The 26,333-nt window shown below is 45.7% G+C and overlaps 1 long non-coding RNA gene across 1 annotated transcript in view; it reads left to right on the top strand.

The window, feature by feature from the left end:
- Positions 1-26,333, top strand: part of NPHP4 — a 146,504-nt gene that overhangs the window by 42,524 nt on the left and 77,647 nt on the right. Inside the window, exons 9-11 of the long non-coding RNA XR_001919296.1 lie at positions 1,647-1,828; positions 2,507-2,633; positions 14,048-14,230. This is a non-coding gene — a long non-coding RNA (nephrocystin 4). The remainder of the gene's footprint in view (positions 1-1,646; positions 1,829-2,506; positions 2,634-14,047; positions 14,231-26,333) is intronic.

Raw genomic sequence — 26,333 nt, forward strand, 5'->3', positions numbered from 1 at the left:
GTCCATTGAGTTGTTATTTGTGAGGATGAATGATTCAGTCACCTGGCACCCATCCTGAAGTTAGCAAATTATGAAGCTTGCAAATGATTAATTGCATGCACACACAAATATGTGTTCATGCATGAATAAGGCGGAATTTTTTAAAAGATGGGCTCTTTTCTTTTTCTGCTCTCTACCCATTCTACTCCAATATTTTGGCCACCTGATGTGAAGAGCCGACTCATTGGAAAAGACCCTGATGCTGGGAAAGATTGAAGGCAGGAGAAGAGGGCTACAGAGGATGAGATGATTGGATGGCATCACCAACTCAATGGAAATGAGTTTAAGCAAATGCCAGGAGATGGTGAAGGGCAGGGAAGCCTGGCATGCTGTAGTCCAGGGGGTCACAAAGAGTCAGACATGACTTAGCGACTGAACAACAACCCATTCTTGAAACTGTAGCTCCATGTAACATAGTCCCACAAGAAACAGAAATGCAAAGCAGAGAGTTGAAACAACAGCAAACATTTTCTTGGTGTAGTTCCTGCTGTTTTCCTGTTGCTCAGAGTAGATTGTCTATGACCACTGAGATGGTTACGGGTATCTGTTGAATTTTATATGTTTCCATGAAGATCACTTTATTACATATTTCTACTCTCTTTGTATTTTTGTTCCCATTCAGTCAGAAGATACTGTTTCTGTCCCCGTTTTATTCTCATTACTCAAAGTCTAATGGGCTGTATTTGGGTCAGTTCAGCATGATTAATGAGCAATGAAGAAAACTCAAAAATTCAGGGATCATTTTGCACCAATCACATAATTTAATAAACAGTAATAGCCTGGAAGAATATCCTTGCCCATTTGTTAGCATGCCTGTACATTTTTTTTGTTAAGATGAAACACTTTAATATCCAGAGATCACTTTGGGGCAGATTCCATTTTTATTGGATTATGATTACTGCTGCCCCCATCCACCCCAAGTCTCAGGTGTCTGAGTTGGGGGAGGGCAGAGGTGTTGACACTCTCTGTGTTCAGCCTCTAGGCACCTCCGTCATTGCATCATTGCCTGCCCTTGACTTTGGGGGCCCTTACACCCCAGAGCTCCAGATTCTGCTGGAGGAGCCAGGTCACCTTGTTGCTAGTTTGCTGCATCTTGAGAATCATAGCTCAGCCTTGGAAAGTGAGAATTAGCTGTTTTGAGAATCTAGGGGGAGATTCCTCTATAAGGTGATGCTATTTGAGGAACCCCCAAAGGACCAAGAAAGTGTCCTAAGGCCAGCCCACCCTGATTGGATGGTACTTTACTAAGCTCCTTGGGCAGGCTTCCCTGGTGGCTCAGATGGTAAAGAATCCACCTGCAATGCAGGTGACCCAGGTTTGATCCCTGGGTTGGGAAGATCCCCTGGAGAAAGGAATGGCAACCCACTTCAGTATTCTTGCTTGAGAAATCCCATGGACAGAGGAGCCTGCCGGGCTGCAGTCCATGGGATTGTGAAGAGTTGGACATGACTGAGTGGCTAACACTCTATCATATTTTCACTAAGCTCTATCTGGTCTGGAATGTCTGACACCTCTAGCTTTATCTCCCTGTCGACCTCTCCGCTGGGGGCTTTTCTGGCGAGCTCCTGCCCCTGCTCTGCGCCGGCCTCACTCTTTGCTCTTCCTAGGCGGGCAGCCCGCTGGATGTCGGTGCCCTGGAGATCCTGGAGCGGCGTCTGTGTGTGGGCGTGCACAATGGGTTGGGCTTCGTGCAGCGGCCGCAGGTCCTCGTGCTGGTGCCCGAGCTGGAGGTGGCCTTGACACGCTCTGCCAGCTTCAGCCGGAAGGTTGGCTCCTCTTCCAAGGCCAGGTATCTCCCCTGGGCCCCAGGTCCAGCCCTCTGTGGAGTTGGGCATTAGGGGTGGGCACCCGACCAGGGATCAAAGTGAAAGGCCATCATGAGGGATGCACTCTCCCACCTGAGTTCTTCCCCAGTGCTGCTGTTTCCTCCTGCTCCATCATCTGGTCCACAGCAGACCTCAGCATCCTGTGGTCGGAAAGATCTTGTTTTTCTGCCTTTATGGTTTTGGGGTTAGTGTTACAGATGCTTCCAGCTGTGGAGCCCTCACATGCTTCCCTCCAGAAGTGTCCTGTGACCCTCACGTGACGGGGAACCAGAGGGCAGGAAGTTCTGCTGCTAGGTTCAGCCCGGGCTCCTCAGATCACCATCAGAGACATCCCCCAGGGGTGCCACACGTGAGGCTGGGTAGAAGCCGGCCTTGGAGGGGGTGCCTCCCCAGAGACCCTCTGTCCTCCCATCCCCAGTGCTGGCAGTTTGGCCAAGTATTGATTGCGGCACCTGAAAAACGCTCTGGTTTGGGACATTACCTTGGTGGCCAAACGCCCAGAAGAGCACAGGGACACTGCTCAGGGGGACTCATGCAGCAGCAACACCAGGGGCCCCAGGGCCCGAGCTGATGAGGGGTGCTGGGTGCCGGGCAGCGGGAGCCACCGCCTGACTCACCCCTTCTCTATGTTCTTGGCCCAGCTCTGGAAACCAGGCTCTGGTCCTGAGAAGCCGGCTCCGACTCCCTGAGATGGTCCGTCACCCCGCGTTCGCCATTGTCTTCCAGCTGGAGTACGTGTTTAACAACCCCTCGGGGGCGGACGGCAACGTAAGAACCACTGGGTTCCCACCTAGCGATGGGCTCCATGCACGGAGGATAAGCATAGTCACCATTAATATTCTTTCGGTTAAAAGCAGTATAATTATTATTAACGGTGTGGATAACAAGCATAGAACGTGACTAGAAATCACTTCTTTCTGGTGATAGCTCTGTTCTGATCATTTCCTTCTTTATGGAAACAGTATGTTCTGCTGGCAGATGGTGTGAATAGTTCAGAAGGCAGCAGGCTTCACGATAGCATTAATTCTAATTATTAAATCAATAATTATTTTGAAAAATGAGGCCATTTTAGTGCATTTTTCAAATGATACGAAGGGTGGTAAAGCTTGAATCTGCACAAGAGATGGATATTTCCTTTGAGTGGACCTTGTATGTGCCTGTCTCAGAACCAAGAGCAAGAGTTTATAGGATTCAGTTGGAGAAAAGGTAACAAAGAGACATCATTTACATCACTGATACAGATTTTTGGGAAAATCCAAACCATGCTATTCTTAAGATTCAGGTTTTTGTTTGAAAAAGCAAATATCATTATTTATTTATTTAAAAAAATTTTTTCAAACTTTGATATTGGAGTGCAGTTGATTAACAGTGTTGTGATAGTTCCAGTTGGACATTGAAGGGACTCAACCGTACACATACATGTATCCATTCTCCCCCAAACTCCCCTCCATCCAGGCTGCCACGTGACACTGAGCAAAGTTCCCTGTGCTATGCAGTAGGTCCTTGTTGGCTTTCCATTTTAAATAGAGCAGTGTGGACATGTCGATCCCGAACTCCCTAACTCTTTCCTCCATTCTTCCCCTCTGGCAACTGTGAGTTCATCCTCTAAGCCTGTGAGTCTGTCTCTGTTTTGTAATTAAGCTCATTTGTATCATTTCTTTTTAGATTCCACATATAGGGGATGTCATATCTTTCCCTTCTCTAACTCACTTCACTCTGGTACGACCATCTCTAGGTCCATCCATGTGGCTACTGGTGGTATTAGTTCATTCTTTTTATGGCTGAGTAGTATTCCGTTGTATATATGCACCACATCTTCTTTATCCATTCCTCCGTCAGTGGACATTTATGCTGCTTCCTTGTCTTGGCTATCGTAAATAGTCCCTCAAAGAACACTGGTGTGTGTATGTCCTTTTGGACTAAGTTTTTCTCCGGGTATATGCCCAAGAGTGGGATTGCAGGGTCATATGGTAGTGGTAGTAGTGTTAGCCGCTCAGTTGTGTCCAACTTTTTGCAACGCCATGGACTGCAGCCCACAAGGCTCCTCTGTCCTTGGGATTCTCCAGGCAAGAATACTGGAGTGGGTAGCTGTTCCCTTCTCCAGGGTATCTCCTTGACCCAGGGATTGAACTCGGCTGTCCTGCATTGCAGGCAGATTCTTTACCATGTGAGCCACCAGGGAAACGTGTGGTAGCTCTACTGAAAAAGAAAAGATCATTTAACAAGCAAATTAAGAATAAAAAAAGGCCACAAGATGCCTTCTGTGGTGGTCAGTCTGCCTGTGTCACTGCGCAGCTGATGGAAAAACAGGGGACAGAGGGTGATTTTGGGGGGCCTTCGGAAGGAGAATGGGGTGTCGGCACAGCTGCCATGTTAGTTCCTGGTCCCCTCTGATGTCTGTTCCTTGTTGTGTATCAGGTGAGCTGACCCAGAGGCAGGTGTTCTGAGGGCAGCCGAACGAGTGATCTCTGTTGTTCTCACAAAGCTGTTGTTTCCAGCTCTGCTTTTCTTTCTTTGTTTCCAGAAGTTTCAGCCAAAATGCAATTCTGTGCAGATAAGCTTGTCTGCATAGGGTGGGCAGAATGGTCTGTCTTTGGGTGGGACTACAGCAGGAGGTAGGGGCTTCAGGGACTTCCCCACCCCGGGGAGGGGCAGGGTACCCCTGCTGTCTTGCGCATGGGCTGGGGCCGATGCAGACGGAACCCCTGGAGGAGCAGCAGGCCTGGTGCCTCCATGGGGGGCTCCATGTCGCTCGCCACTCATTTACATGTAGATCGTGTCCCCTCGAGAATATTAATTATGATCCACTTGCTATTATAAAGTCCACGTGCTAAACTGATATGACTTACCTGACACTTGATTATTATTATTTTTTAACTCTTCATTGAAATGCTCACCGGCTGACAGGTGGGTCTGCCACGCGTTGTTGCATCGTGGAGCTCTTAGAACGTGGCTTGTAATAGCTCATCAATTCTTTTTGATGTGGAGGTTTATCTTAACATGGAATATTGGATTCCATTTTACTGTCATCAAGTGTACTTTCTTCAGTGTAATCTGGAGAGGAAATGTTCTGGTGTCTGAAATGATTTTCTGCACAAATTACTTGCTGCGTGAAGCAGCGAGTACGGGGTTAGCATTCCAGTGGTGATCGCTGACTCAGGCATTCCCGTCACGACCAAACTTAGAGCAAACTTAGATGTAGCGGAGAAGACAGCCCTGCTGCTGCTGGCCTGGGCTTTCGTTCCCTCCCCCAGGCGTGTCCCCAGAGGGAACGTGGTCACAGGGGCTTGGGCAAGGTCAGGGCTCGGCCTTGGAGGGGCGGGTCGCTGCCGGCTTGCTCCTGCTTCTCCTCAGAGTCCATAATGGAGTGTGTTTTTGGGTGCATTCAGCCTGCAAATCCCTTTTTCCGTTTTCTTTCATTTTAAAAAGCTCTGTGGACATTCCAAGTGTCAACAAAAGCAGTGTTGTTGTTCAGTTGATAAGTCGTGTCTGACTCGGTGACCCCCTGGACTGTAGCAGCACGCCAGGCTGTTCTGTCCTTCACTTATCTCCCGGAGTTTGCTCAGATTCATGTCCATTAAATCGGTGATGCCATCCAATCATCCCACTCTCTGCTGCCCTTTTTTACTCTTGCCTTCAGTCTTTCCCTGGTGGCTCAGACGGTAAAGCATCTGCCTATAATGTGGGAGACCCGGGTTTGATCCCTGGGTCAGGAAGATCCCTTGGAGAGGGAAATGGCAACCCACTCCAGTACTCTTGCCTGGAAAATCCTATGGGTGGAAGAACCTGGTAGGCTACAGTTCATGGGGTCGCAAAGAGTCGGACACGACTGAGTGACTTCACTATCACTATCAGTCTTTCCCAGCATCAGGGTCTTTTCCAGTGAGTCAGCTCTTTGCATCAGGTGGCCAAAGTACTGGAGCTTCAGCTTCAGCATCAGTATGATTTTGTGGGGAACACAGACATTCAGTCCATGACATCACGTAAATGCTAAAACATGTTTTGATGTAGTTAAATGTATCGGTCTCTTCTTCTCTTGCATCTGGGTTTTGAGTCATAGTGAAAAAGCCTTTCCCTGCTCCTGTAGAAGAATTCATCCATGTGTTCTCCTAGTAGAGGCGGTTTCCATTTTTATGTTTAGGTCGCCTTTGTGGTGTGAGGAATAGGTCTAATTTCGTCTTTGCACAGTGGCTGTCCAGTTGTAGCATCAAGTAAGTTGATGCTACTTATTATAAGTCCTTTGTGCCCAGTGATTTTAGCTTCTCTCAGTCATACATGAGATCTCTGTTTACACTTGGAGGAGGAAATGGCTGCCCACTCCATTACTCTTGCCTGGAGAATCTCATGGACAGAGGAGCCTGGTGGGCTACAGTCCGTGGGGTCGCAAAGAGTCGGGCACAACTGAGGGACTGAGCACACACACACTCCCCTGCTCCTAGACCACTGCTCTGCCCGGGGCCGCTCTGTCTTTTCTGTGCTGGGAGCATAGTGTGGTGGTGGAGGCCCTGTGGCTGCTGGGTCACTCGCTGGTGTAGCAACCTGCAGCCCCTCCCCTTCACGGCTCCTGTAGCTCTGCCCACATTTGCTTTCCCCAGAGAACCTCAGTATCAACAGGTCCAGCTCCATAAAGAGAGTTTACTGATGTTTTTTGGAATTTTTTAGAATCGACATGTTGTGGAAGTTGTGATGTCATAACTGGGAAGAAGGGAAGTCTTTCTGCTTGTCCACTTCTGTTTTTGTGTCTTTTGGGGGTGATTTTAATATAGGATTGTTTGTGCCCAGTTGTGTCTTACTCTTTGCAGCCCCATGGACTGTAGCCTGCCAGGCTCCTATGTCCATAGGATTTCCCAGGCACAAATACTGGAGTGGATAGCCTTTCCCTTCTCTAGGGGATCTTCCCAACCCAGGGGTCAAACCTGTGTCTCGTGCATTGGCAGGCAGATTCTTTACCATTAGCGTGGCCTGGGAAGCCCCCAAATGGGTTTACAGTGTAGATTTTAAACAGCTTGAAGAGCTCTCACCAAGTTTATTCACAGATGTTTAATTTTTGTGCTGCTGTTTTAAGTGGAATTTTCTCTCCCATGTATTCTAACTTAACACCACGGGTTTTCTTTTTGTGTACAGTCATTAAACAGTACTGTTTTTTATTTTTTTAAATATTCATTTATTTGACTATACCGAGTCCTAGTTGCAAATGTGAGATTTTTAGCTGTGACATGTGGGACCTAGTTCCCTGACCAGGGATGGAACCTGGGCCTCCTTGTGCTGGGAGTGCAGAGTCTTAGCCACTGGACCATGGGGGAAGTCCCCCTCACTGTGTTTTAAATTACACTTTATTTTGACGTCATTACAGATTCACATGCAGTTGTAAGAAATAAGCAGAGTGATCCCATGTCCTTTTTCCAGTTGGCCCCAGTGATAAAGCTGTCTTTTGGCCTTAAGTCCAGGTGGCCCACTTCTTTCAGGTCTTGTGTGCTCTGCACAGCCTCTGCCTGGCTGACCTCGGGGCTGCTCCCCTCGACCCTCTCCTCTGTGTCCCCACGCCTGCCCTGAGTGTTTCTGTGTTGTTCATTCCCCTCTCACTGTGCTCAGAATTTCTTGGTGCTCTAGGGGTGGAGTGCTGTAGGCTGTGGGCAGCTTCAATTCTTCCCCCAGTGCAGGCCTTCTCCTGAGACCCCTAGGAGCCCTTCATAGAAAAACTAGGACTGGCTTTCATTCCCAGGGGTAGCCGCTACACTTACATCCCAGGCTGTGGAATTCCCTGCACTGAGGTCACAGCTCTGTGGAGTAGAGGGGCCATGCCCATGGGAAGGGATGCCAGGTTGCCAAGCCTGAGCCCCATTGTCACTGGCTCTGTAGGACCCAGTGGGAGATATGGGGAGGGAAGCAGACCCAGGCACGGGTTCTCTGGAGAAGCAAATGCAAAGGCCCTGGGGTAGCCACATGCTGGTCTCTGGGCTGCAGACTCTGAAGGGCAAGAGGTTGCCCACCTGTCTACCTCACCACTCCCAGCCCAACTCATTATGGTTTCCCTGTTGCTTCTTTCAAGGTTTGTTGAGTTGATACTCTTTTTTCCAAAGAGGACCAGAGTGTTATGAGTCCTTTAGCCAGCATGCAGAGTAATTCTAGGTTGTAGAACTTCCTTAAAACCATACCCCATTGTTTTTCATTGCACATGTGTATGTTTAAAAGTAATTACTGTACTCCATAGAAGGAAATGAAAATATTGCCTGCCAAGTGATTACTGTGCTTTTAAGTGACTCTGCGTATACTGTGTCGTATACGAGCAGATTAAACGACTCTAATTACACGTCCTTAGGTTTCCTTTTCCAGCCTGGATGTGTGGGGAGGAAATTATTCTGCAGCAGCTGCTGAGTTCACTGTGTGTCTAGTTTGAAAAAGGTTTTGGCATATAATCAATCCATTTCTGGAAGGAATGACTTTGGGCTGATGGTATGTGGTCAGTGAGCCTTCTCTTTGCCTGGTGGTCCTGGGGACCTTGTGCTCCTTGGCAGGAAGGAGGACAGAGACCCTGGTCCTAAGTGCCCATTTCTTTTCTAGCTCTGCCCCTTGGATGGGTTTCAGGCTCTCAGGCCTTGTGAAGTTCTCAGTGGTCAGGCACCCAGGGTGCTATAAGGAGGACATGGAAACAGTCACCTTAACCTTAGGTGTTGCCTGTGGCCCAGCCCTGAGACTCCAGAGTTGCCAGCTGCCCATGTGGGCCAGCCTGGCTTCCATGTGGCTGGAAGCATCTTGGTCTGTGCTGCTAGGATCAGGCCTGGGCCCACCCTCTGTGGGCGGCTGCAACCCCTCTGTGGTTGGCATTTGTGAGCTGTGCGGAGGGTCACGTGGGCATGTGGTGGACACCTCAGAAGGGGCCTGTGCCCACCTGGGCTGGGCTGCCTTCTGCCCAGCTCCTCTATCTGTCCCAAGGTTCCTAAATCTCTCTCTGTCTTTCAGCTCTCTTATCCCCCGCCTCCCATCCTGCGATGGGCCTGCTGTTGGGGATGTTTGGACACCTTCTGACATCGCAGTTTGCTTTTCTTGTTTGTGTTCACCAGGGGCCCTGGTGTGGCCGCCTGCATTGAGGGGGGTCAATTCTGTCTCTGGAGGTGGCCTTAGGCCAGGGGAACCCCCACCCATGGGTGCCCCATCACCTCTGCAATGTGTTTCTGGGCTTTGGACTGTGGTACCCAGAGCTGGCATGGAGGGGGCTCAGCAGGTGACACGAGGCCCCGCCAGGAGGAGAAAGTTCTCTCTGAAGATCTAGACAAAAGTCAACCTTGTGAAACATCCAGAAATGTTTACCTGCCTCGAGGGGAGTTCTGACCTGGTCTGGGGACAGAGGCCAAGAGGAGCCCCTCCCTCAGTCTCCTGGGGTGGCCTGAACAGACTGCCCCGAACGACTTGGCTTAAAATAGCAGACATCTATTCTCTCACAGTCCTGGATCCAGAATCGATTCCATTTGGCCAAAATCGAGGCATCGGGAGGGGCTTGCTCCCTCCAAAGGCTCCAGGGACCATCCTTCCTGCCTCTCCTAGGTTTCATTCCTGGGCTTCAGCCCCTGCTTCTGTCTTCACGTGGCTTCCATCTGTGTGTCTCCCTCTGTTTTTCTGTCTCAGGTCTCTCTCTGTCCTGCTCTTGTACAAACACCTGTTACTGGGTTTAGGGCCTCCCTGGATCATTAGGTCTCATCATCTCATGGTACTCAGTTACCTCTGCGTGGACCTTTTCTCTGAATAAGGTCACAGTCACAGAGTCCAGGGGTTGCGGAGCGGACATGCCTTTTGGGAGCCACCGTTCAGTCTGTTCCGGGGAACCTTGAGTTACAGCATCTCCGGGGTCAAATGTCCGTGTTCTGTGTGCCCCATGCCTGGTGAATGTCAGCATGCACTTCTGTTCCATGGCAAACCTGACTGGTGATCCAAGTGTATTCCTTTGGCCTTTTGTGTGCTGTCTTCTACTGTAACTGAAAATGTGAATGGGAACAATTCAGCGTGTGTGTGTGTGTGTTGTGTGTTTTACAATTTGCATGAAATCAAACCCACTTTGACAGAATAAGATACTTTAAAGTGACAGATCTGATCTCACCCACTAGATTCACAGACAGGAGGAGGTTTGTCACGTTGACGGATGAAATACCACTCTTGCTCTGCCCACCTGCTTGGCTGCACCTGGCCTTGTCCTTGAGCTGGGGGTGGGAGTTGGGAGTGTGGGCTTAGGGAGGGTCTCGTTTTCAGGCATCACCCTGGCCTGTTGGGAGAGAGTACAGACTAATAAAGGGTCAGTGGATTGCCACCAAGCCGTTGTCTCACTGACAGAGTGAACCATAACTCACTGACTCTCCCTTCTTGTTAGAGATGTTGAAACAAAGTGTGGAAACTGGCTATTTGTTTATCTGACATCTGCTTCACACAGAGAAACACTGTATAGACCAAAGACAAGAACATCAATAGAAAGCATGAAACTAGGAAGCTGGGGATCGGTTGCTGCTTTTGAGAGGTTAAGCCAGAAGGGACTGGCACAAATAGCAAGAAACCGGGGGCATGAGTTTTATTTTAACTTTGATCCTGTAGTAAACTTATGAGTTTGGGGGAGATGACTATTTACAAAAGTAGTATAGGTATCGCTGAGTCCTTATAGATTTTTCCTCTGGCCAGTTTCGTGAATACATTTAGTATTTTTATTTTTAATATATTGTGATGGTATTCCTTAATTTGGCTGTTAAACTTTTTCTCCTTTATTTGTCTATTTGGCTGCACTGGGTCTAAGTTGCAGTACATGGGGTTATCTGTTTTCTTTGCAGCCTGCAGGACTTTAGTTGTAGCAGGTGGGATCTAGGTCCCTGACGAGGGATTGAACCTGGGCCCCCCTGCATTGGTAGCGTGGCATCTTAGCCACTAGACCACCAGGGAAGCCCGTATCGTTTATTTTTTAAAAAGCAGTGGATTTTTTTAGCAGCTTTTCGCTGATAACACTGTGGTTGCTCAGGGCCGTTTTATTCTGTCACCCGGCTGAGGGATAGGAAGGGCAGGTGCCCGCTGTATATTTGACAGACACCAGAAGTGCATATTTGACACTGGAAGTTCGGCACACAGACTCATGCTTAGGATTCTTACTTGGTTGGTTCTTGGCTTGTGTTTCCAGGATGTGGGTTTTGGCTCATTGAATTGACCCAAACCCCTGCTCGGCCCTGTGACTGTGCAGAACACGGCAGAATCCTAACCCGTGGTCTGAAATGAGTTTGGCTCCAGTAAAGAATCAGAGGAGGCTGAAGTGGGTGGTTTGAGGTCCAGTTACAAGGGGGCCTCAGGAAAGAGAGGTTAATTCACAGGCAGACACTGATTCTGGATGTTCCCCACATGGATACAAAGGATGTGATGGGATGGGCTGTCATCTGGAGCAGTCTGGAAAGACTGACTTGGATGAAACTTGAACTTCCTGTTCTCTCCGCCCCACTGCTTAGTTCCCCAACCAGGGATCGAACCCACACCCCCGGCAGTGGAAGTGTGGACTTTCAACCTCTGAACCGCCAGGGAAGTCCCAGCACTTCCTGTTCCGTATTGTGTGCACGCACCCTCTGCTGAGGTCTCACGCAGTTGACCGTCAATTCATCTGTGTTGGATTCCAGCCAGAGTCCTTGTGTGTGTGTGTGCGATCTGCCTTGAACCTGAGTGCACTCAAGTCCTGGCTGTGACAGTGACACACGACTCACTTGTGTCCAGTCAATCCATCCAGGGTCTGTTGGGAGCCCAGGGCACACTGCTAGAGCCTTCCCGGGCTCCGTGGTCCCAGACACAACTCAGGTCAAAGGATTCCCATTGGCATCGCCTTTCCTTGGGGACCCTCCCCTCTCCTGGGGACCATTGCAGACAAGTCTTGGCTTCCACTCCTTTTGAGAGTCTGAGACCCTCTCCTTGCAGGCTGTCTGCTTCCCTGTGACCATGGCCTGAGTTGGAGGGCTGCTGGGTTAGCTCATGTGGTTGGTGGTCAAGAGGGATGGAGGGCTGTTGGTAAGGAACCGTCCAGTCCTTTGCTCTCCAGTGCCCATGGGTGTGGAGGAAGATGCTGAGTTCGGTACTGATCAGGGTTCTTGGCCTTCCCTGATCAATAGAAATTGATCAGAGACCAGACAGGAAATTCAGGCAAAGCTTTATTGTGGTTTTGGCTGGTTGCAGGGGAGTGAGAACAAGCAACAATTTCTCTTGCTTGTTCCCCAAGGACTGGGTGAGCTGGTTAATTTTATGGGGTGAGGGTCAGAGCAGGTCTAGGGGTCAGGCTGGAGAAGTGGCTTAGGTGGTTTGCTCACCCCTTGGTGGTGGTTTGCTCACCCCTTGGTGGTGGTGTGTGCCAGGGGCGTGAGTAGTACCTGTTTTTGCTCCTGGCGTTTTGCAAGTGGCAGTTGGGTTTTTGGTCTTTTTGTATCTTGTCTATAATTTGCCCCAACTGAGCACGCATGCAGCTGTTTTTTAGTCCCTTATAGCTTCTTTGTATTTCGTTGCTGGAGGAGAGGTGTGTCCAGATGCACGCGCTGCAGCCAAGAGTCTCAGGTCCCAGGTCCAGGCCCCAGCCTTCTCACGACCATGTTCCATTTCACACCTGCTGCCTTCAGGTGGCTTCTCCCCGACATCCCCAGGGAGGCTGGGAATCTGGGGTGGAGGTGGGTGCGGCTGCTGCCCCGAGTCTGGGCTGTCAGTCTGACTTTGGTTGATGCTACTGGGCTCTTGGGGTGGAAAGCGCTGTTCCCGGGCTCCCATCTTACCCGCTGTTGTCATGTGCCCAGTGGCTTCTGGTCGGGAAATGGCCTTCCTGGGGGTACTGATATGTCTTCTGCCAGGGAATGAGCCAGTGTCTCTGGAGCTGCCATAAGTGGGTAGATCATGAGTCTTGTTGCCCAGCTGAGCAGGAAGGTCAGGACCTGACCAGGACCCACTCCGAGTTCCACTTTATTCTTGTTTCCTTTTGAATAATGGACGAAAGTGGTTTCTTTAAAATACCACTGACTCAAGCCTTGAAACCATATTTGTGAAAATGGCTTTGTCTGAAGGTGGAGGCTAATTCTGGGGAGGGGCGTCCTGGCATTGTCCTCCCTTTCATCTGGCCAGTGATAGAGACAGTGAAAGAAGGTACAGCATGAAACATTTGGCCTGGGTAATTTCCTAGTTACATATAAGCTACATACATAGAACATACAATGAGGAGCTGAAACTTGGCTGGAGAAAATGTGTGCTAAAACCCTAAATGGAATGTGCATGTATATTCTTCATTATTTTATGAAGTGTCTCATTACTAACACAAAGTGCCATTCCTGGTGTTTTATTCATGGATCTGGGTGGATGTTAAAGTGCAGAGTGTTTGAAAACCTGCAGAAGATGTGGTACATGTATACAGTGGAATATTACTCAGTCAGTAAAAGGAATGAAATTAGGTCATTTGTAGAGACGTGGATGGACCTAGAGTCTGTCATACAGAGTGCAGTAAGTCAGAAAGAAAAATATTGTATATTAATGCATATATGTGGAATCTAGAAAAAGGGTTCAGATGAACCTATTTGCAAAGCGGAAATAGAGACACAGACTAGAGAGTGGTCCTGTGGACACGGGCTCGGGGAGGGAGGCTGGGGCAAACCGGGAGAGTGGCATTGACATAGAGATGCCACCATGTGTGAAATGCGCAGCTGGTGGGGACTTGCTGTAGAGCACCGGGAGCTCAGCCCAGTGTGAGCTCCATGATGATCTCGAGGTGTGGGATGGGGCGAGGGGAGGGAGGCCCTAGAGGGAAGGGATACATGTATACATGTGGCTGGTTCACTTTGTTGTACAGCAGAAACTAACAAGACATTGTAAAGAAACTATATTCCTGAAAAGGAAGAAAAGGAAGCCTGTATAAAGATCTTACGAAAGATGAGGAATCATAAAGGCAGTGTCGGCCTTCAGGAGGGTCCTGGTTACACTGGGGCGGGGGCGGGGAGGGTCTCAGAATCAGAGGCTGGCTTCCCTGCCCACTCTGAGCCCCCAATGTGGTGCCACATCCTCCTCTGTGGTGGGCCTTCTTTTCGTGATGACCCCCTGCCTTGCTGAGCTGCCCTGTGGCGAGATTTTCCCGGGAAAGCACTGTTGATTCCCCCACCCATGTGGGTTTGGTGACAACCTATGACCCATATGCTTTGCTTTCATTCCAGGCAGCTTCACTCACCTCCTTGTCCAGCCTGGCATGTATGCACATGGTTCGCTGGGCCGTCTGGAACCCCTCGCTGGAAGCCGGCTCCGGGCGGGTGATGTTACCTCTCCAGGGTGGCATCCAGTCCAACCCTTCGCACTGTCTGGTCTATAAGGTACCCGCAGCCAGCATGAGCTCCGAAGAGGTAAATGTTAGAGACCCCATAAGTGTGATTGCTTTCTACATGCTTCTAGCAAGTTCATGCATTTTTAACAGCAGAGCTGACAAATAACGTTTGTCGATGTTTCATGAGCAGTATTTTTTCAGGTCACAGATTTGCCCTTAAAAAAATAAGTATGATTGCTGAGTCATAATGAGAAACACACATTACCATATGCAAAATAGATAGCCAGTGGCAATTTGCTGTAGGACACAGGGAGCTCAAACCTGGTGCTCTGTGACAACCTACAGGGGTGGGATGGAATGGGAGGTGGGAGAAGGGGTTCAAGAGAGAGGGGACATATGTATACCTATAGCTGATTGTATGTATGGCAGAAAACAACACAGTATTATAAAGCAGTTATCCTTTGACTAAAAACAAATTAAAAAAAATGACTAAAAAATGATGGCAAGATAAAGAAAAAAATTAAAAAAAGAAAAAATATAAGTGTGACTGCTGAATTATAATCAGTTTTGTGGGCTTCCCTGGTGGCTCAGAGGTTAAAGCGTCTGCCTGCAATGCTGGAGACCTGGGTTCGATCCCTGGGTTGGGAAGATTCCCCTGGAGAAGGAAGTGGCAATCCACTCCAGTATTCTTGCCCAGAGAATCCCATGGACAGAGGAGCCTGGTGGGCTACAGTCCACGATTCTCAAAGAGTTGGACATGACTGAGCGACTTCACTTTCACTTTGACCTCCCTGAAGGTGGTGCTTTTTCTGGGGTCTTATTGTGCCCCTGCTTATGTATCCATTTCTCAAGGTGGCCTGTGCCTCTTATTTTTACACAGAGAGCCACGAGATCCACTTCTGTGCTTTTTAAAATGCCCTCTTTTTAAAAAAAATTATTTTTTATTGAAATATAGTTTAATTACAATGTTGTATTAATTACTGCCATACAGCAAAGTGACTTGGTTACACATATATATACATTGTTTTGCGCAGTCTTTTCCACTATGGTTTATCACAGAATATTGAATATAGTAGGAGAAGGCAATGGCAACCCACTCCAGTACTCTTGCCTGGAAAATCCCATGGCTGGAGGAGCCTGGTAGGCTGCAGTCCATGGGATCGCTAGGAGTCAGACATGGCTGAGCAACTTCACTTTCACTTTTCACTTGCATGCATTGGAGAAGGAAATGGCAACCCACTCCAGTGTTCTTGCCAGAAGAATCCCAGGGAGCCTGGTGGGCTGCCGTCTATGGGGTGGCACAGAGTCGGACACGACTGAAGTGGCTTAGCAACAGCAGCAGCACTGAACATAGTTCCCTGTGCTAGTCAGTAGGACCTTGTTGTTTATCCATTTTATATGTATCAGTCGCATCTGCTAACCTTAAACTCCCAGTCCTTCCCTCCACCCATCCCCCACCAATCACAAGTCTGTTCTCTGTTTTGTGATTCTGTTTCATAGACAAGCTCATCTGTGTCATAGTTTGGATTCCACATATAGTCGATATCATATGGCATTAGTCTTACTCTTTCTGTCTTCCTTCACTTAGTATGATCATCTCTAGTTGCAGCCATGTGATAGCAGATGGCGTTATTCCATTCTTTTTCAAGCCTGAGTACTGTTCCACTGTGTATATGTGCCACGTCGTCTTTATCCACACCTCTGTGGCTGGACATTTAGGTTTCTGTGTCCGGGCTATTGTGAATAGTGCTGCTATGAACATAGGGATACATGTATCTTTTTGAATTATAGTTTTCTCCATATGTTTGCCCAGGAGTGGAAGTGCTGGATCATATAGTAATCCTGTTTTCAGCTGTCTGAGGCACCTCTGTACTGTTTTCCACAGTGGCTCCATCAGCTTTCATTCCCACCAGCAGTAGAGGAGGGTTCCCTTATAAACAAGCCCTCTTGAAATGTTTGCACACTGGAGGCTGCGTCTCGTGTGCACAAGGCTGGAGTGGGAGCTGGGCACTTGGCATCCCCCTGGCTGGTCTTTGTGGCTCATCACTTATGCTCACTCAACCTCTACTCTCTCTAGCTGTGTCCAGAGGGGAGAGACCACAGCAGAACTTATATAAATCCATTTTGAAATGAGACTTTCTCTGATCCCCACTGTAGAAAGTAAACAGAAGTGGGGCAGGGCCCGTGGAAGCATGTTTGTGTGTGGGTCTCACCCTGTGGGCTCCCCTGGCCTGTTGGGAGTCCTACAGGGTGGGGAGCAGGGACCCCGGGACACAGATGCTGGGTGACATCCCTGCTCTGGCTGACGTCTGGGTCCTTCTGACACTAATGGGTCATAGCAGGGTTTCTGCCTGGGTGTGTGTTTTATTCTTCTGCTGACATTCCTGAAATACGCCCGTCCTGTCTCAGCAGATCAAATGGAGCCTTCTAGGACTCAATTGGCTCATTTTTCTTGGGTAAAGGACCATACCTGTTATTTCGGTATGTCATTCGTGTGCTGACTCCAGTGACAAGCATCATATTCAGTGTTATTATTTATGATGTGGATTATGCCTTGGGGACCTGAATCAGCGAGCAGCTGATCATGCAGCTTCTCTTCTTATAAGGAATGTCCCTCATTACAGGACTACATTTTGCTGCATTCCCACATGGTCTGGTTTCAGCCCTTATTATAAACTTGCCATTAGAAATCCTGAAGCTACTGCCATATTTTCATTCTCTTTTGCTGTGTATGTACCTATGTGAATAAATCCTTTTCTGTTTACTTTTAGCCTTCTCATGTCCACTACATTTCCTTTGCTTTTTAAGTGTGTAAACTATATTGGAACATAAGTGTTGTGAAGGTTGGACTATCTCAAGGTCACAAATGTATCAAATACCATCACCTTCCATGAGGAATATCACTTCTAATCAGGGTTTCTCCACTCAGCACTGTCAGCATTTGGGGCCAGACTGTTCTTTGCTGTGGGTCTGTCCCAGGCACTGCCCTGGAGGATGTCCAACTGCATTGCTGGCCTCCACCCACTAGAGGCAGTAGTGCACCCCCACCCCAGTTCAGTTCAGTTCAGATGCTCAGTCGTGTCCGACTCTTTGTGACCCCATGAATCGCAGCACGCCAGGCCTCCCTGTCCATCATCAACTCCCGGAGATCACTCAAACTCATGTCCATTGAATCCGTGATGCCATCCAGCCATCTCATCCTCTGTCATCTGCTTTTCCTCCTGCCCCCAATCCCTCCCAGCTCAGAGTCTTTTCCCATGAGTCAACTCTTCGCATGAGGTGGCCAAAGTACTGGAGTTTCAGCTTCAGCATCATTCCTTCCAAAGAACACCCAGGACTGATCTTTAGAATGGACTCGTTGGATCTCCTTGCAGTCCAAGGGACTCTCAAGAGTCTTCTTAACACCACAGTTCAAAAGCATCAATTCTTCGGCACTCAGCTTTCTTCACAGTCCAACTCTCACATCCATACATGACCACTGGAAAAACCATAGCCTTGACTAGACAGACCTTTGTTGGCAAAGTAATGTCTCTGCTTTTGAATATGCTATCTAGGTTGGTCATAACTTTTCTTCCAAGGAGTAAGCGTCTTTTAATTTCATGGCTGCAGTCACCATCTGCTGTAATTTTGGAGCCCCCCAAAATAAAGTCTGACACTGTTTCCACTGTTTCCCCATCTATTTCCCATGAAGTGATGGGACCAGATGCCATGATCTTCGTTTTCTGAATGTTGAGCTTTAAGCCAACTTTTTCACTCTCCTCTTCACTTTCATCAAGAGGCTTTTTAGTTCCTCTTCACTTTCTGCCATAAGGGTGGTGTCATCTGCATATCTGAGGTTATTGATATTTCTCCTGGCAATCTTGATTCCAGCTTGTGCTTCTTCCAGCCCAGCGTTTCTCATGATGTACTCTGCATAGAAGTTAAATAAGCAGGGTGATAATATACAGCCTTGATGTACTCCTTTTCCTATTTGGAACTAGTCTGTTGTTCCATGTCCTGTTCTAACTGTTGCTTCCTGACCTGCATATAGGTTTCTCAAGAGGCAGGTCAGGTGATATTCCCATCTCTTTCAGAATTTTCCACAGTTTATTGTGATCCACACAGTTAAAGGCTTTGGCATAGTCAATAAAGCAGAAATAGATGTTTTTCTGGAACTCTCTTGCTTTTTTGATGATCCAGTGGATGTTGGCAATTTGATCTCTGGTACCTCTGCCTTTTCTAAAACCAGCTTGAACATCCAAAAGTTCACGGTTCACATATTGCTGAAGCCTGGCTTGGAGAATTTTGAGCATTACTTTACTAGCGTGTGAGATGAGTGCAATTGTGTGGTCGTTTGAGCATTCTTTGGCATTGTCTTTCTTTGGGATTGGAATGAAAACTGACCTTTTCCAGTCCTGTGGCCACTGCTGAGTTTTCCAAATTTGCTGGCATATTGAGTGCAGCACTTTCACAGCACCATCTTTCAGGATTTGAAATAGCTCAACTGGAATTCCATCACCTCCACTAGCTTTGTTCGTAGTGATGCTTTGTAAGGCCCACTTGACTTCACATTCCAGGATGTCTGGCTCTAGGTGAGTGATCACACCATCGTGATTATCTGGGTCATGAAGATCTTTTTTGTACAGTTCTTCTGTGTATTCTTGCCACCTCTCCTTAATATCTTCTGCTTCTGTTAGGTCCATACCATATCTGTCCTTTATCGAGCCCATCTTTGCATGAAATGTTCCCTTGGTGTCTCTAATTTTCTTGAAGAGATCTCTAGTCTTTCCCATTCTGTTCTTTTCCTCTATTTCTTTGCATTGATTGCTGAAGAAGGCTTTCTTATCTCTTCTTGCTATTCTTTGGAAGTCTGCATTCAGATGTTTATATCTTTCCTTTTCTCCTTTGCTTTTCGCCTCTCTTCTTTTCACAGCTATTTGTAAGCCCTCCCGAGACAGCCATTTTGCTTTTTTGCATTTCTTTTCCATGGGGATGGTTTTGATTCTTTTCTCCTGTACAATGTCACGAACCTCAGTCCATAGTTCATCAGGCACTCTATCTATCAGATCTAGTCCCTTAAATCTATTTCTCACTTCCACTGTATAATCATAAGCGATTTGATTTAGGTCATACCTAAATGGTCTAGTGGTTTTCCCTACTTTCTTCAATTTAAGTCTGAATTTGGCAATAAGGAGTTCATGATCTGAGCCGTAGTCAGCTCCCAGTCTTGTTTTTGCTGACTGTATAGAGCTTCTCCATCTTTGGCTGCAAGGAATATAATCAATCTGATTTTGGTGTTGACCATCTGGTGATGTCCATGTGTAGAGAGCCCAGAGGTTCATAGACATGGCTGAATGTGTTCTTCTGCGGGCAGAATTGCCCCCAGTTGAAGACCACTGCTGTAAACAGATATTATTAACTAAAATAATAAACTGCCACTGATCACAGACTCTATTCATTCTCCTGCTTTCTAAAGGCGCTGTTTTGCGTCTTCCTGTTTCTCACCTCGTGTAGCAGTGCATTACACATCAGAAGGGTGGACTCCTAGGTAAGCCTGGTCTCTGCCTGGGCACCAGTCCATTCTGTTTCTTATTCATTCACTCAGTGAATTTTTACTGAACACCTGTATCTACTCTAGGACAACTCTCTAATCCTGTGGAATTTACAGTTGAGCAGGACTGACAGATATTAATTTAAAAAAAAGATACATATTATAAACATCCCATAATTTTTTTACTAAGTAAATTTTGGGGTTTATGTTATTAAGATTGTCTCAGTGTTATTTACTGTGAAAGTAAATAGTATATTATGTTTATGTTTTCCTTCTTAAACAGCTCCTGTATTCTTCCCTCAAGCAAACAGTTGTCTTTAAAAAAGTTAATATCTCCAGAGGTAGCCAGTTTAAATTCTTAGCTGTGACATATGGTATTTACCTTGTTTTGTAAATAATATGTTTGTACTGCTACTTCTTAGTTTATCAATTTTAGAAATTATATACTGACTTATAATAATGATAGATGAGAACATAAGCTCTTTTATACACTCTTGCACTGAAAAAGCAACCCTTGAGAATTGAAAAGAACTAGTGGGATCTGGAGTCCCTTGGACTGCAAAGAGATCAAACCAGTCAATCCCAAAGGAAATCAACTTGAATGTTCATTGGAAGGACTGATGCTGAAGCTGAAGCTCTAATACTTTGGCCACCTGATGTGAAGAGCCAGCTCATTGGAGAAGACCCTGATGCTGGGAAAGATTGAGGACAAAAGGAGAAGGGAGTGGCATAGGATGAGATGGTTAAATAGCACCACCATCTCAACGGGCAGGAATTTGAGCAGACTCTGGGAGATAGTGAAAGACGGGGAAGCGTGGTGTGCTGCAGTTCATGGGGTTGCAAAGAGTCGAACATGACTTAATGACTGAACAACAACAACAGCAACAACAACGAGGGGGATCTGGAGAGGGAGGATCTTGGAAAGTCCCCTGTAAAGTTGTTTAAGAAATGCCAAGTTAACCCCCAGCTTCATGTGCCTGAGTCTGACCCTAACAACGTATGGCAGACTTTGAGAACTGGACTGTGGACAGAGTTGCCCCTGTATGCGTCATGGCTAGGAGAGGACTGAGGAGCCCTGCCCAGGCTTTGAGGATGTGACTGATGTTGAAACCACCAACCATAGGAGACTGCTTGGAAACTGGGGCTTGAATCCAGCTGGGTTGATTTCTGACCCAGCAAAAATATCGACATTCTCCATAAACTTTAAAAGAGATTCTTATAATGTGATATTTAAAAGAGAATCTTATAAAGTGATATTCAGAATGTCCATGATACAGTGTATACTTAATTGACAAACAAAGAAGCAGGAAAACCTCAACTTGCAGGGGAAAGACATTCAACAAGCAGTGATACTGAGATGACACAAATGTTGGAATTATCAGACAAAGCCTTTAAAACAGGCATTATAAAAAAATCCAATAAATAAGAACGAACACTTTTGAAGCAAAGGGAAAGATAGAAAGTCTCAGCAAAGAGGTAGATAAAGAAGAAGCAAATGGAGAGTTTAGAACTGAAAAATAAAATTGCCAAAATAAAGTACTCACTAGGTGAACTCAATAGCAGAATGAGTATGACAGAAGGATCAATGAATTTGAAGATGAATCTGGAATTTATTCAACTTGAACCACAGAACGTTGATTGGAGGAGAGTGGACAAAGCCTCAGGGACCTGTGGGGCAGGACCACAAAGGCTAACACCCAGGTCATCAGAGTCCCAGTAGGAGGGAAAGAGTGCAGTGCGGAAAAAAATGTCTGAAGAAATGATGGCTGAAAACTCCTCAGATTTGGCAAAAGACTTAAGCTTACAGATCGAAGAGGTCCCAAACCCAGAGATAAATGCAAAGAAATCCACACTCGGACACATCACAATCAAGCTGCTGAAAAAGACAAAGTCTTGACAGCAGTAGAAAAATGATGCGTTACTTATAGAGAAACAATAGTTTGAATATTGTGGGTTCCTTGCAGGAACCACGGAGGCAGAAGGAAATGGAACAACATGTTAAAAGCACTAACAGAAAGACCCCAGAACTCAGAATTCTATTCCAGCAACCGTCCTGCAGGAATGAAGGTGAAATAAAGACATCCTCAGATGAACTAAAACTGAGAGAGTTCATTGGCAGGTAGAGATGCTGTAAGAGAACTGCTAAAGGAATTTCTTCAGACAGAAGAGAAATTATACCAGATGGAAACTTGGTACATCAGGAATGAAGAAAGAGCAACGAAAATGATGGATGGAAACACCATTCTCCTTCTTTTGAGTTCTTTAAAATGGGTTTGATGGCTAAAGCAAAAATCATAACCGTGTCTGTTAGGGTTTTTAAGGTGTGTAGGTATAATAGGTAAGATAGCTATAAAATAAAGGGGACTATAAAGAGACCTGTAAGGTGATAAAGTTTCTACATTCCACTTGAAGTAATAAAATATAGGTTTTTGAGTAGATTGTGAAAAAAATTATTTACATTGTAAACCCTAGAGCAGTCACTAAAAATAAGCTACCAAGAGACAGTAAGAAACCCAGTAGATAGATAAAATGGAATAATTCAAAATAAGGCAGGAAAGGGAAACAGGAATGAGAAACAGAAGGAACAAATCATAATAAAATGACAGTCCTGAACCCAGACCCACCAATAATTATATGAAGTGTAAATAGTCTGAACGCACCAACTTCAGGACAGAAATTTTCAGGTGACATGAAAATCTCAAGGTCCAACTATGTGCTGTCTGTCAAGAACGCACTTCAAAAGCAAAAGGATGGAAAAATATTGTGTGCAAACATGAATCAAAAGAAAACTTGAGTAGCTATATTAATACCAGGCAAAGTAGACTTCAGAGCAAAGGAATTTCCAGGAATTAAGGGGGATGTCACCTGTGATAAAAGTCAATTCACCACAAAGACATATAAACCCAAAAGTGTATGTATCTAACACCGAGGTTCAAAATGCAAAGAGCTAATAGAATGGAAAGAAGAAATAGACAAATTCACAGTTGCATTTGGAGATTTCAGCACTCCTCTTAGATTAAACTATAAGCACACTGATAGAAAATCACCAGTATATAGAACTGAGCAATATTATGAAGTATCTGGATCTAAATGACCTTCATAGAACAGTCCACCCAACAATGGCAGGATATATTCTCTTCAAGTGCGCATGGAACATTTACCAAGAAAGACCATAGCCTGGATCAGGAAACAAATTTTAGTAATTTTAAAAGAATTTAAATTACACAAGGTATTTTCTGTGGTCACAATGGAATTAAACTAGAAGCCAATAACAAAGATAGCATAAAAAACTATAAACACTTAAACATTAATGCATTTCTAAATAATCCATAAATCAGAGAGGAAGCCTTAAGAAAATATAAAAGATACTTTGAACTGAACAAAAGTGAAAATACGACATATCAAAATTTGTAGGTTGCAGCTCAAGTGTATTTACAGGGAATTTATAGCATTAAGTGCTTATATAAGAACAGAAGAAGGTCTCAAATCAGTAATCTGATCATCCACTTTTAGAAACTAGAAAAAGAAGCAGAAAATAAACCTAAGGCAAGTAAAAGAAAAATCAATAATAAATATAAGTGCAGAAACCAATATAACCGAAAACAGGAAAACAATAGAGGAAAAACTAGAGAAAGCCAGTGAAGTAAAAAACTGACTCTTTGACAAGCCTCTAACAAGTAAAGAGAGAACATAAATGACTAATAATAGGCCCGGAAGAAAGGATAACCACTACAGACCACACAGGTATGGGAAGGATGTTAGGGGAAATACTATAAATTTGAAAATTTAGATGAAATGAACCAGTTTGTCTTAAACAACAAACCATCAAAACTTAGCCAGGATGAAGTCTATAACTTGAGTAGTCCTATAATTTTATAGATAATGAATTCATCATTAAATTTTTTTTGATAAAGAAATATCCCAGCCTGTGCACTATAATATATAATATAGAGGGCTTCCTGGTGGCTCAGACGGTAAGGAATCTACCTGAAACGTGGGAGACCTGGGTTCAATCCCTGGGTTGTGAAGATATGGAAAAGGGCATGGCAACCCACTCCAGTATTCTTGCTTGGAGAATTCCATGGACAGAGGAGCCTGGCAGGCTGTAGTCCATGGGGTCAAAAAGAGTTGGACACTACTGAGTGGCTTTCGCTTTCATTCACTATAAATTGTACTGAACATTTAAAGGAAAAACAATACCAATTGTATAGATTCTCTTCTTGAAAATAAGATAGGTGAGAACAATTCCAAATTTATGTAACAAGACCTTCATTATCCTGATATCAAAACCAGAAAAAGACAGTATACGAAAAGAAAATCATGAGTGCATATTCCTCATGAACTCAGATGCAAAATGCTCAACAAAATATTAGTAAATTGAATCCAACAGTGTGAGTGAGTGAAGTCGCTCAGTTGTGTCTGACTCTTGGCCACCCCATGGACTGTAGCCTACCAGGCTCCTCCATCCATGGGATTTTCCAGGCAAGAATACTGGAGTGGGTTGCCATTTCTTTCTCCAGGAGATCTTCCTGACCCAGGGATTGAACCCAGGTCTCCCACGTCATAGGCAGATGCTTTACCATCTGAGCCACCAGGGAAGTCCATCCAACAGTATAGAAGAAGAAGAATACACCATGACCAATAATACACCCTGGCTTATCCCAGGCATGCAAGGCTATTTCTATTGGAAAACGTAATTCACTCTAACAGCCTAAAGAAGGAAAACCGTGTGAATAATAAGAACAGATGCAGGCAAAGCATTTGACAAAATTCAGCATCCATTTATGACGAAAACTGAGCAAACAGGAATAATGATGAACTTCCTCAGCTTGATCAAGAGTATCTACAAAAATTCTTTAGCTAGCATCATGCTTAATGGTGAAAAATTGAATGCTTTCCCTGTTACTTAAAGCGTCTGCCTGGAATGCAGGAGACCCGTGTTCGATCCCTGGGTTGGGAAGATCCCCTGGAGAAGGAAATGGCAACCCACTCCAGTACTCTTGCCTGGAGAATCCCATGGAGGGAGAAGCCTGGTGGGCTACAGTCCATGGGGTTGCAAAGAGTCGGACACGACTGAGCGAATTCACTTCACTTCACTTCCCTCTTACTTAGGTCAGGAACAAGTGAAGAATGCCCACTCATAGTATTCAGCATCTTATTTGACATTGCGTGGGAAGTTCTAGCCGGTACAATAGAGGGATAAAACAAAATTAAAAAAAATAAAAAACATAGAGATTGGAAAGGAAGGAACAAAACTCTTCTTATGTGCAAACAGTATGATTTTCTGTGTAGGAAATCTTGAAGGATTTATCAGAAACTCTCAGAATAAACAGTAAGTTTAGGGAGATTGTAGTATACAGCAGGAGGTCAAATGGAAAATCAGTCACATTTCTTTATATTAGCAAAATATATACAATTTGGAAGCAAAATCTAAAAAGCAGTATTATTTACAAAGCACCCCCACCTCAATGAAATAAATCTAACAAAATGTGTACAGGATCTGTGTGCTGAAACATTCCTTTTGCTGCCTGTCATTATTCTCATTGATTACTCTTAGGTGAATCAAAGAAGACCTAAATATACTGGAGGGTCTTCTTAATGGATTGGAAGACTCACATGATAAAGATACAAATTCTTCCCAAGTTGATCTGTAGGTCTAATAAAATTTCAGTCAAAATCCTTACATGATTTTTTAATAGAGACAAGCTGATTCTAAGCTTTAATTAATTTTTGGCTGCACTGGGTCTTTGTTGTTGCACGCGGGCCTTCTCTAGTTGCGGTGAGCAGGAGCTACTTTATAGCTTCAGGGTGCAGGCTCAGCAGTTGTGGTGCATGGACTTAGGTGCCCGTTGGCATGTGGGATCTTCCTGGACCAGGGATGATCGAACCCATGTCCTCCGCATCGTCAGGTGGATTCTTAACCACTGGACCACTAGGGAAGTCCCTGATTCGCAACTTTATAGAGAAAAGCAAAGGAATTAGAAGGGTCAAAACAATTTTGAAAAGAACAGTTAAGTTGGAGGATTCATGCTACACAGTTTCAACACTTTCATTAAAGCTATGGTAATCAAGATAAAGTGCTGTTGGTAAAAGCATTGGCACATAGACTAATGGAACGGAATACAGAGTTCAGAAGTAAGTCACAGATTAGCAGTTTCCTATAACGTGTAATATACATGCACCATATGACCTAGCAATCCTACTCTCAGAGAAATGAAACATGGAGAAATGAACACTTATGTCCATGCAGAAATATGTACACCAGTGTTCCCAGCAGCTCTATTTATAACCACTCAAGCTGGAAACAGCCCTTATGTTCTAAGTGGGTGAATGGATAAGTACGCTGAGGCGCATGGTACGATAGAAGACTGCTTGGTAATGAAAAAGAATGGCTGTGCTTACACACTGCTGCACCGATGAGTCTCATCCTCCTGCCAGGGAGTGAAAGAAGCCAGTCTCAAGGGTTCTGTAGCATGAGACCCCATTTGTGGGACCGAAGACAGGGGTGGAGGGCAGTTCAGTGATTGTTGGATGTGGGTGTGCGCAGGATGGGAGAGCGTTTTAGGTGGTGAGGCTGCTCTGTACCTGGTGCTGGTGGTGGTTACGTGTGTTTAAACTCAAAATAGGAAAAGTCAGCATAACACAGGTTAAG

This window comes from Capra hircus, chromosome 16, assembly GCF_001704415.2.
Source record: "Capra hircus breed San Clemente chromosome 16, ASM170441v1, whole genome shotgun sequence".
Classification (NCBI taxonomy): domain Eukaryota; kingdom Metazoa; phylum Chordata; class Mammalia; order Artiodactyla; family Bovidae; genus Capra; species Capra hircus.